This window comes from Pseudophryne corroboree, unplaced genomic scaffold, assembly GCF_028390025.1.
Source record: "Pseudophryne corroboree isolate aPseCor3 unplaced genomic scaffold, aPseCor3.hap2 scaffold_237, whole genome shotgun sequence".
NCBI lineage: Eukaryota > Metazoa > Chordata > Amphibia > Anura > Myobatrachidae > Pseudophryne > Pseudophryne corroboree.
Window position 1 is genome coordinate 933,423 of NW_026969024.1, and position 10,562 is coordinate 943,984.

The 10,562-nt window shown below is 47.7% G+C and overlaps 1 pseudogene; it reads left to right on the forward strand.

The window, feature by feature from the left end:
- The first annotated feature begins 13 nt into the window (after positions 1-13).
- On the forward strand, positions 14-192 carry LOC135010872 (U1 spliceosomal RNA; annotated as a pseudogene).
- The last annotated feature ends 10,370 nt before the right edge of the window (positions 193-10,562 follow it).

Consider the following 10,562-nt stretch of genomic DNA (forward strand, 5'->3'; position numbering starts at 1 on the left):
CCTATCCCAAATCATACTTATTTTGCATAGGAGATACCATGGTCATGAAGACTGTTCTCCCAGGGAGCGGTTCATTCATTGCATTCTGGGTATGCTGACCCCTGTGATTTCCCCAAATGTGGGAAACTCGACTGCATTATTTAATGCGAACTAGGGGTCATCCAAGCACCGCAAAAGGCCGCCATGCCCTGCATACCCCTTTTCTCTTTTCATAAGCAGACGAGGTTTGAAGCCAACTTTGACCCACTGCTTGGATGACATCACTTGCTGCCTTTCCAATGAAGCAAGTTTAATTTAATAATAGGTGAAAAACCATCCCTACAAAGGTGTTAATCAGATACTTGGCTTTGTGGACACTTTTCAGAGCACAAATTTGTTAGCATAAAATAAAGCCAGAAAATGAAGAGCTGTTTAATCACTCAATTGGATTTTTCTGCCAGCATATTTCTTTTTCTCTGCAACCCACTGCTAAATTGTGCTTCCTAGCTGTTTTTATAAAATCACTGAATCAAATCTAACTCTGATTACATCAGAGAAGGCCAGGTACCCTACACCATAACAGGGGGTTTGAAATTTTGACTTGTCTACTTAAAGATCACCAAAATCTGATAACAAGGTCAATTAAGTCTCTGGGTGGGATTGAACCACCAACCTTTTGGTTAATAGCCTTACACACTAACTGATTGCGCCACAGCAACACTTTGCAAAAGTCCATACTGACAAAGGCTAATAAGCATTCATCTAGAACGATTCCTAGAAACATTTTAAAAAGTCAATAATGTGGAGAGTTTTTGTAAGATGTTTCTTCCATCAACCAATGAAGAAACACATTGGTACTTTCCCATGATGAGTGAGTGCTTCAGGATCTTTTGCACTTACATGTGCAGCAGATTACTGTAATGGAAGTGCTGGGTCCATAACCCAGAGGTAGGCAGATTGAAACTATCCTCTGCTATATGCATTTTTTTTTGTTAATTAAAGTAATCCAAAACTGGGATTGATATTTTTGCTCTTTTATTTTTACTTAAAGTACAATAACTTTTACCATTTTAATTTGTTTTAATAGTATATTGACAGTATTGTTTTCTTTCAAAAATCCAATTAATTTTCTTTACCCGATTATTAAAATGGTAATTGACAAAAACAAACTACATTGTCACCAGAAGAGCAATACAAAATGTACAAGTGATATATTAAAATCATCTTTCCAGCTTGAATTTCAATGATGCATTGGGGCAACGATTTTGTGAGAAACATCTTCACCCTTAAATAAAGATTTTCTTAATTCCTTACCTGTGTGCTAATTAGATATCACCTTGTTTTCATATTAAACAGACTTCCACATGAGAAAACAGCAAAGATGCAGTGGCGTTAATGTTTCCTGGTGTCAACCTGTATTATTTCCGTAGATATTGAAATGAGGATGCAGTGATTAAAATGAGTGATTAAACAGATAGATATTGAAATGAGTGATTAAACAGCTCTTCATTTTCTGGCTTTATTTTTATGCTAACAAATTTGTTCTCTGAAAAGTGTCCACAAAGCCAAGTATCTGATTAACATCTTTGTAGGGATGGTTTTTCACCTATTACTAAATTAAACTTGCTTCATTGGAAAGGCAGCAAGATGCATCCTCATTTCAATATCTACTGAAATAATACAGGTTGACACCAGGAAACATCAACGCCACTGCATCCTTGCTGCTTTCTCATGTGGAAGTCTGTTTAATGTGAAAACAAGGAGATATCTAATTAGCACACAGGTAAGGAATTAAGAAAATCTTTATTTAAGGGTGAAGATGTTTCTCACAAAATCGTTGCCCCAATGCATCATTGAAATTCAAGCTGGAAAGATGATTTTAATATATCACTTGTACATTTTGTATTGCTCTTCTGGTGACAATGTAGTTTGCTTTTGTCAATTACCATTTTAATAATCGGGTAAAGAAAATTAATTGGATTTTTGAAAGAAAACAATACTGTCAATATACTATTAAAACAAATTAAAATGGTAAAAGTTATTGTACTTTAAGTAAAAATAAAAGAGCAAAAATATCAATCCCAGTTTTGGATTACTTTAATTAACAAAAAAAAATGCATATAGCAGAGGATAGTTTCAATCTGCCTACCTCTGGGTTATGGACCCAGCATGCTTCCATTACAGTACTCTGCTGCACATGTAAGTGCAAGAGATCCTGAAGCACTCACTCATCATGGGAAAGTACCAATGTGTTTCTTCATTGGTTGATGGAAGAAACATCTTACAAAAACTCTCCACATTATTGACTTTTTAAAATGTTTCTAGGAATCGTTCTAGATGAATGCTTATTAGCCTTTGTCAGTATCTACTTTTGCAAAGTGTTGCTGTGGCGCAATCAGTTAGTGTGTAAGGCTATTAACCAAAAGGTTGGTGGTTCAATTCCACCCAGGGACTTAATTGACCTTGTTATCAGATTTTGGTGATCTTTAAGTAGACAAGTCAAAATTTCAAACCCCCTGTTATGGTGTAGGGTACCTGGCCTTCTCTGATGTAATCAGAGTTAGATTTGATTCAGTGATTTTATAAAAACAGCTAGGAAGCACAATTTAGCAGTGGGTTGCAGAGAAAAAGAAATATGCTGGCAGAAAAATCCAATTGAGTGATTAAACAGCTCTTCATTTTCTGGCTTTATTTTTATGCTAACTAATTTGTTCTCTGAAAAGTGTCCACAAAGCCAAGTATCTGATTAACATATTTGTAGGGATGGTTTTTCACCTATTACTAAATTAAACTTGCTTCATTGGAAAGGCAGCAAGATGCATCCTCATTTCAATATCTACTGAAATAATACAGGTTGACACCAGGAAACATTAACGCCACTGCATCCTTGCTGCTTTCTCATGTGGAAGTCTGTTTAATGTGAAAACAAGGTGATATCTAATTAGCACACAGGTAAGGAATTAAGAAAATCTTTATTTAAGGGTGAAGATGTTTCTCACAAAATCGTTGCCCCAATGCATCATTGAAATTCAAGCTGGAAAGATGATTTTAATATATCACTTGTACATTTTGTATTGCTCTTCTGGTGACAATGTAGTTTGTTTTTGTCAATTACCATTTTAATAATAGGGTAAAGAAAATTAAGTGGATTTTTGAAAGAAAACAATACTGTCAATATACTATTAAAACAAATTAAAATGGTAAAAGTTATTGTACTTTAAGTAAAAATAAAAGCTAAAATATCAATCCCAGTTTTGGATTACTTTAATGAACAAAAAAAAATGCATATAGCAAAGGATAGTTTCAATCTGCCTACCTCTGGGTTATGGGCCCAGCATGCTTCCATTGCAGTACTCTGCTGCACATGTAAGTGCAAGAGATCCTGAAGCACTCACTCATCATGCGAAAGTACCAATGTGTTTCTTCATTGGTTGCTGGAAGAAACATCTTACAAAAACTCTCCAGATTATTGACTTTTTAAAGTTTTTCTAGGAAACGTTCTAGATGAATGCTTATTAGTCTTTGTCAGTATATAGTTTTTGCAAAGTGTCTCTGTGGCGCAATCGGTTAGTGTGTTCAGCTATTAATCAAAAGGTTGGTGGTTCAATCCCACCCAGGGACGTAATTGACCTTGTGATCAGATTTTGGTGATATTTAAGTAGACAAGTCAAAATTGCAAACCCCCTCTTATGGTGTAGGGTACCTGGCCTTCTCTGATGTAATCAGAGTTAGATTTGATTAAGTGATTTTATAAAAAAACAGCTAGGAAGCACAATTTAGCAGTGGGTTGCAGAGAAAAAGAAAAATGCTGGCAGAAAAATCCAATTGAGTGATTAAACAGCTCTTCATTTTCTGGCTTTATTTTTATGATAACAAATTTGTTCTCTGAAAAGTGTCCACAAAGCCAAGTATCTGATTAACATCTTTGTAGGGATGGTTTTTCACCTATTACTAAATTAAACTTGCTTCATTGGAAAGGCAGCAAGATGCATCCTCATTTCAATATCTACGGAAATAATACAGGTTGACACCAGGAAACATTAACGCCACTGCATCTTTGCTGTTTTCTCATGTGGAAGTCTGTTTAATGTGAAAACAAGGTGATATCTAATTAGCACACAGGTAAGGAATTAAGAAAATCTTTATTTAAGGGTGAAGATGTTTCTCACAAAATCGTTGCCCCAATGCATCATTGAAATTCAAGCTGGAAAGATGATTTTAATATATCACTTGTACATTTTGTATTGCTCTTCTGGTGACAATGTAGTTTGTTTTTGTCAATTACCATTTTAATAATCGGGTAAAGAAAATTAAGTGGATTTTTGAAAGAAAACAATACAGTCAATTATAAGGGCACGGTCGTGCCCTTATATTAAGGCTGAATCGAACAAACGGAATTCTCCCATAGGGAACTTCTGAGATGGGGGCATGGTGTTTGAGGGGCTACACCTCAAAACTGATTGGACGTACTGAGCTGAAATTTGGTATGGACGCGTAGAATCGTCACCCGCTGCTGCAGGACAAATTTCAGGGCAAAATAATAAAAAATGAGGAATTGGGAGTAAGCTAAATTTCCAACTGTCAGTTTTTTTCTGCCACTCCCTCTGTGGCTTTTTGACAACGTTTTCCCATAGAGTGAATGAAGATTTTTTTGGGAAGGCATAAGTCAGGATAGAGGACGAATTAAGACTTGGGGTTTGTTTTACTAGATAGAGTATGCCCCAGTGTAGTGCCTTTTGGGGTTGTGGTTTTTCAGAAAGTTATAGGGTTTTTTTAATTAAGAGAAATATGCCCCATTATAGAGATAGGGCATTTCAATTTGTTGCGCCTGCGCAGTGACCGCCAACAGGGGGTGTACAGAGAGTAGCTCTGGCAGTTGGGCACGAGGAGACAGAGCGGGAAGGAGTCACGTGGAGCTGCAGGAGGACAGCCAGCGGTTCCCGGCGTGTGAGTTCATTGAGGTCCATGAAGCGGGAGGAGATCGCCGGAGCTGCGTAGCACTGGGTGAGTTCTGTCAGGCAGCCCACCGCTGTGTACCCAGCTTCCACTTCTCCCCCGCGTGTCCGGCCACCCTCCCCTCCCGCCCGCCCGGCCACCCTCCCCTCCCGCCCGCCCGCCCGCCCGCTCGCCCGCCCGCTCGCCCGCTGTGTGCCCGGCCGCCCGCCGGACCTTCCCTGGTGGCTGCCTGCGTCTCCTCCCCGCGTCTGTAGTGCGGCTGGCAGTAGGAGGCGCCTCGGGCAGCTGTGTCCGGCCACTCCTCCCTCCTCCTCCTCCCGCTGTGTCCGGCCCTCCCTCCGTGCAGTATGCGGTATTTATCAAGGTCTCTATGGTCACCAGTCACCCCCCCCCCTCCCCCTCTCGCCCTCCCTGCTGTGTGTCCGTCTCCCTCCCCCCCCCCTGCTGTGTGTCCGTCGCCCCCCCTTGCCCTCCCTGCTGTGTGTCCCCCCCCCTCCTCCCTGCAGTGTGTTCCCCCCCGCGCCCTCCCTGCTGTGTGTCCGGCCACCCTCCCCTCCTCCTGCTGTGTCCGGCCACCCTCCCCTCCTCCCGCTGTGTCCGGCCACCCCCCCTCCCGCTGTGTCCGGCCACCCCCCCCTCTCGCTGTGTCCGTCCACCCCCCCTCCCGCTGTGTCCGGCCACCCCCCCCTCCCGCTGTGTCCGGCCACCCCCCCCTCCCGCTGTGTCTGGCCACCCCCCCCTCCCGCTGTGTCCGGCCACCCTCCCCTCCTCCCGCTGTGTCCGGCCACCCCCCCCCTCCCGCTGTGTCCGGCCACCCCCCCCTCCCGCTGTGTCCGGCCACCCCCCCCTCCCGCTGTGTCCGGCCACCCCCCCCTCCCGCTGTGTCCGTCCACCCCCCCCTCCCGCTGTGTCCGGCCACCCCCCCCTCCCGCTGTGTCCGGCCACCCCCCCCTCCCGCTGTGTCCGGCCACCCCCTCTCCTCCCGCTGTGTCCGGCCACCCCCCCTCCTCCCGCTGTGTCCGGCCACCCCCCTCCTCCCGCTGTGTCCGGCCACCCCCCCTCCTCCCGCTGTGTCCGGCCACCCCCCCTCCTCCTCTCTGCTGTGTGTCCGTTCTTCCCCCGCCCTCCCTGCTGTGTGTCCGTCCCCCCCCCGCCCTCCCTGCTGTCCGTCCCCCCCGCCCTCTCTGCAGCGCCTGACACACGCACACGCAGCGCCTGACACACACGCACACACGCAGCACCTGACACACACACACAGACGCAGCACCTGACACTCACACGGACCTGACACACACGCACACACTCACACGCAGCGCCTTACACACACAGACACGCAGCGCCTGACACACACAGACACGCAGCGCCTGACACACACACACTCACGCACCTGACACACACACTCACGCACCTGACACACACACACACACTCACGCACCTGACACACACACACTCACGCACCTGACACACGCACACTCACGCACCTGACACACGCACACGGCACGCAGCACCTGACACACACACACAGCACCTGACACACACACACGCAGCACCTGACACACAGACATGCAGCGCCTGACACACACACGCAGACATGCAGCACCTGACACACACACGCAGACACACAGCACCTGACACACACACACACACACACACACGCAGCACCTGACACACACACGCAGACACGCAGCACCTGACACACACACGCAGACACGCAGCACCTGACACACACACACACACACACACAGCACCTGACACACACACACACACACGCAGCACCTGACACAGACATGCAGCGCCTGACACACACGCAGACATGCAGCACCTGACACACACATGCAGCACCTGACAGACACACACACACACACATGCAGCACCTGACACACCCACACACACACGCAGCACCTGACACACATACATACATACATGTGGCATTTAACGCACACACGCACAGCACCTGACACACAATCATATACACTCAGAGCACCTAACACACACATACACTCGCAGCACCTCACACACACACATGTATGTACACGCGCGGCTCCAGGCACACACATACGTACGTACACACGCGGAATTTAACACACACACACACATACACGTGCGGCACCTGACACACATGTACGAACACGCGCGGCTCCTGACACACACACACACACGCGTGGCTCCTGACACACACACACATGTACGAACACGCGCGGCTCCTGACACACACACGTATATACGTATACGCACGGCACCTGACACCTACACGTATGTACGTATACGCACGGCTCCTGACACCCACACGCATGTACACGCGCGGCTCCTGGCACACACACACACGTACGTACACGCGCGGCACCTGACACACGCCTGTACGTACACACATGCACAGCACCTGACATACACACATGTAGGTACGCGCCACCTGACACACACACACACACGTACACGCACGACACTTGACACACACGTACGTACACGCATGGCACTGACACGTATGTACGCGCACGGCACCTGACACTCACGTACATACTAGTGATGAGTGGGTTCGGTTCGTCGGAATCCGAACCCCCCGAACTTCACCCATTTTACACGGGTCCGAGGCAGGTTCGAACCTTCCCGCCTTGCTCGGCTAGCCCGAGCGCGCACGAACGTCATCATCCCGCTGTCGGATTCTCACGAGATTCGGATGTCTGCATTCGTGGAAAGGGATCCCATGTGTAAACATGGGACCCCTTTCAGTCCGTCTGGTCCGGGTGTTCGGTTTGTTGTTTTGCCAAGTACGTGGATTTAATCTGGAACCTGGATCAGGTGAGTATAATTATCTTTTATTTTCAGGTACCCGTGGATTCTACTTGGAGAAGAGGACCGACTGCTTCATGTCAACATAGGTAAGTATGGGTGTGTCGGCAGGTGGGAAATAAAGTTAAATTTTTACGGTGTCTGTGTCCTGTTTTTATTTGGGTATTTTTTCCCCAGTAGAACTACAGGTACCAGCGGGCCCGTTTTTCTCCTGCATGCTGGTACTTGTGGTTCTCCAAGTACCAGCTTGCGGGGGAGGCTTGCTGGGACTTGTAGTACTACTAGAAAAAACAATATTATTTAAATTTTCTCAAGGCTATCAGCCTCCCATCCGCAGCCCTTGGATGGGGGGGACAGCCTCGGGCTTCACCCCTGGCCCTTGAGTGGCTGGGGGGGACCCCTTGATTGAAGGGGTCCCCACTCCCCAAGGGTACCCCGGCCAGGGGTGACTAGTTGGATATTTAATGCCACGGCCGCAGGGCACTGTATAAAAGTGACCCCCGGCTGTGGCATTATCTGTCCAGCTAGTGGAGCCCGATGCTGGTGTAAAAAATACGGGGGACCCCTACTCTTTTTGTTCCCCGTATTTTTTGCACCAGCACCAGGCGCAGAGCCCGGTGCTGGTTTTAAAAATACGGGGGATCCCCTGTCCGTTTTTCCCCCAGATTTTTAGAACCAGGACCGGCTCGAAGAGCCCGAGGCTGGTTATGCTTTGGAGGGGGGACCCACGCAATTTTTTTTCGGGTTTTTCACATTCCATTTAAAAAATAAATAATATTTTAAAAAATATATAAATAATACTTGTGCCTCCAAAAAAGACAAACCAAGTACCTAATCCCTTCTAATATAAATAGATATGCTATTACCAAAAAAAAAAAACTGCAAAAAAAAAAACATGTTTTTAAATTTTTTTATTAGATTCCGCCAGCAAAGTGTGGCGGATTGAAAATGACGAATTTACTGTTTTTAAGCACTGTTGTCGAATTTACAAACTTCAATTGAATATACTTTTGTCGAATTGCCGCATTTGTACCATTGCAGAAAAGTCGAATTTGTCAAATGTCGAATTTTAAAGTCGAATTTTGAAAGCGTGTAAGAATAGGCTCCGTCCCCTTCTACCCCTGTACCTTGCTCTCTCCTGTCTGTGCTCTCTCCCGTCTGTAGGACTAGGCCCCGCCCCCTTCTTACCCTCCTGTGACTGCTCTCTCCTGACAAGTGGACCAGGCCTGCCCCCTACACGCTGCTGGTGTCTTCATTGTTACTTGGTCTGGAGCTCCGTTGGGGAGAGAACTCACGTGAGCTCATTAAGAATGAGGAACTGGGATGTTTTAATTTTATTGTGAGTAGTGTAGTGTGGTGATGTAGTATGTTGTATGGGGGGTATAGTGTAATTATGAAGTGCAGCATATGGGAGGGCTGTAGCATAGTGATGTAGTGTGGCATATGGGTGGTGGTAGCGCATAGGCGTGCGTACAGGGGGTGCCTGGTGCGCACAGGCACTCCCTAATGTCCAGCACCGCTGCACGCCACGCTTGCTGTAGCACAGTGATCGCTGAGTGTGTGATCGGTGGAGCCTAGCCTGCAGCTCATTTCCGTACCTCCCACCACCGCTGCACCCGACCCCCCTCTGCCTGCTGCTAATACTATGCTGAGTGCATTCGTCGGCGGCCTCACTGGGGGGACTGGCGTCACCTTGCAATGTGACATGGTGATGTCCGCCCATGCTCTCCTCCCGCCCACCTGTGCTTTCCTCCTGCTGCGGTCTCTCAGTCCTAGTGTGCCGCGGCCGCCACACCACTGGCAGTGTTCCTCTAGGAGGGACTGGGAGCTGCTGGCAGACACATTCTGCTGAGACTTACTTGTCAGTGCGGGTTCCGGACGGCAGGCGGCGGGTGGGAGGGCAGACGGGGAGCAGGTGTCACAAGGAGTGTGTGGGTAACTAATTCACAATACTTCCGCTCAACGTGGCACTGCTGGTCCTTCATCTCCCATGTCTCTTCACCAGGTGGCGGGCGGCCCGGAAATTAAGTGATGTGTTGTGCAGCAGTCAGTGTGAAGTGACTGTGAGTAACACTGGTGGTGCTGATGATGCTGCTGCAGAATCTGGAAGCAATTAATTCATAAATATAATGTACTCTATCAGTGTTTCTCTGACGTCCTAGTGGATGCTGGGAACTCCATAAGGACCATGGGGATTAGCGGCTCCGCTGGAGACTGGGCACAAAAGTAAAGCTTTAGGACTACCTGGTGTGCACTGGCTCCTCCCCCTATGACAATCCTCCAAGCCTCAGTTAGATTTTTGTGCCCGGCCGAGAAGGGTGCACACTAGGGGCTCTCCTGAGCTTCTTAGTGAAAGTTTAGTTTTAGGTTTTTTATTTTCAGTGAGACCTGCTGGCAACAGGCTCACTGCATCGAGGGACTAAGGGGAGAAGAAGCGAACTCACCTGCGTGCAGAGTGGATTGGGCTTCTTAGGCTACTGGACACCATTAGCTCCAGAGGGACCGAACACAGGCCCAGCCTCGGAGCTCGGTCCCAGAGCCGCGCCGCCGGCCCCCTTACAGAGCCAGAAGCAAGAAGAGGTCCGGAAAATCGGCGGCAGAAGACATCCTGTCTTCACCAAGGTAGCGCACAGCACTGCAGCTGTGCGCCATTGCTCCTCAGCACACTTCACACTTCGGTCACTGAGGGTGCAGGGCGCTAGGGGGGGGCGCCCTGAGCAGCAATAGAAACACCTTGGCTGGCGAAAATACATCACATATAGCCCCCAGGGCTATATGGATGAATTTTAACCCCTGCCAGATTCCACAGAAAAACGGGAGAAAAGGCCGCCGAGAAGGGG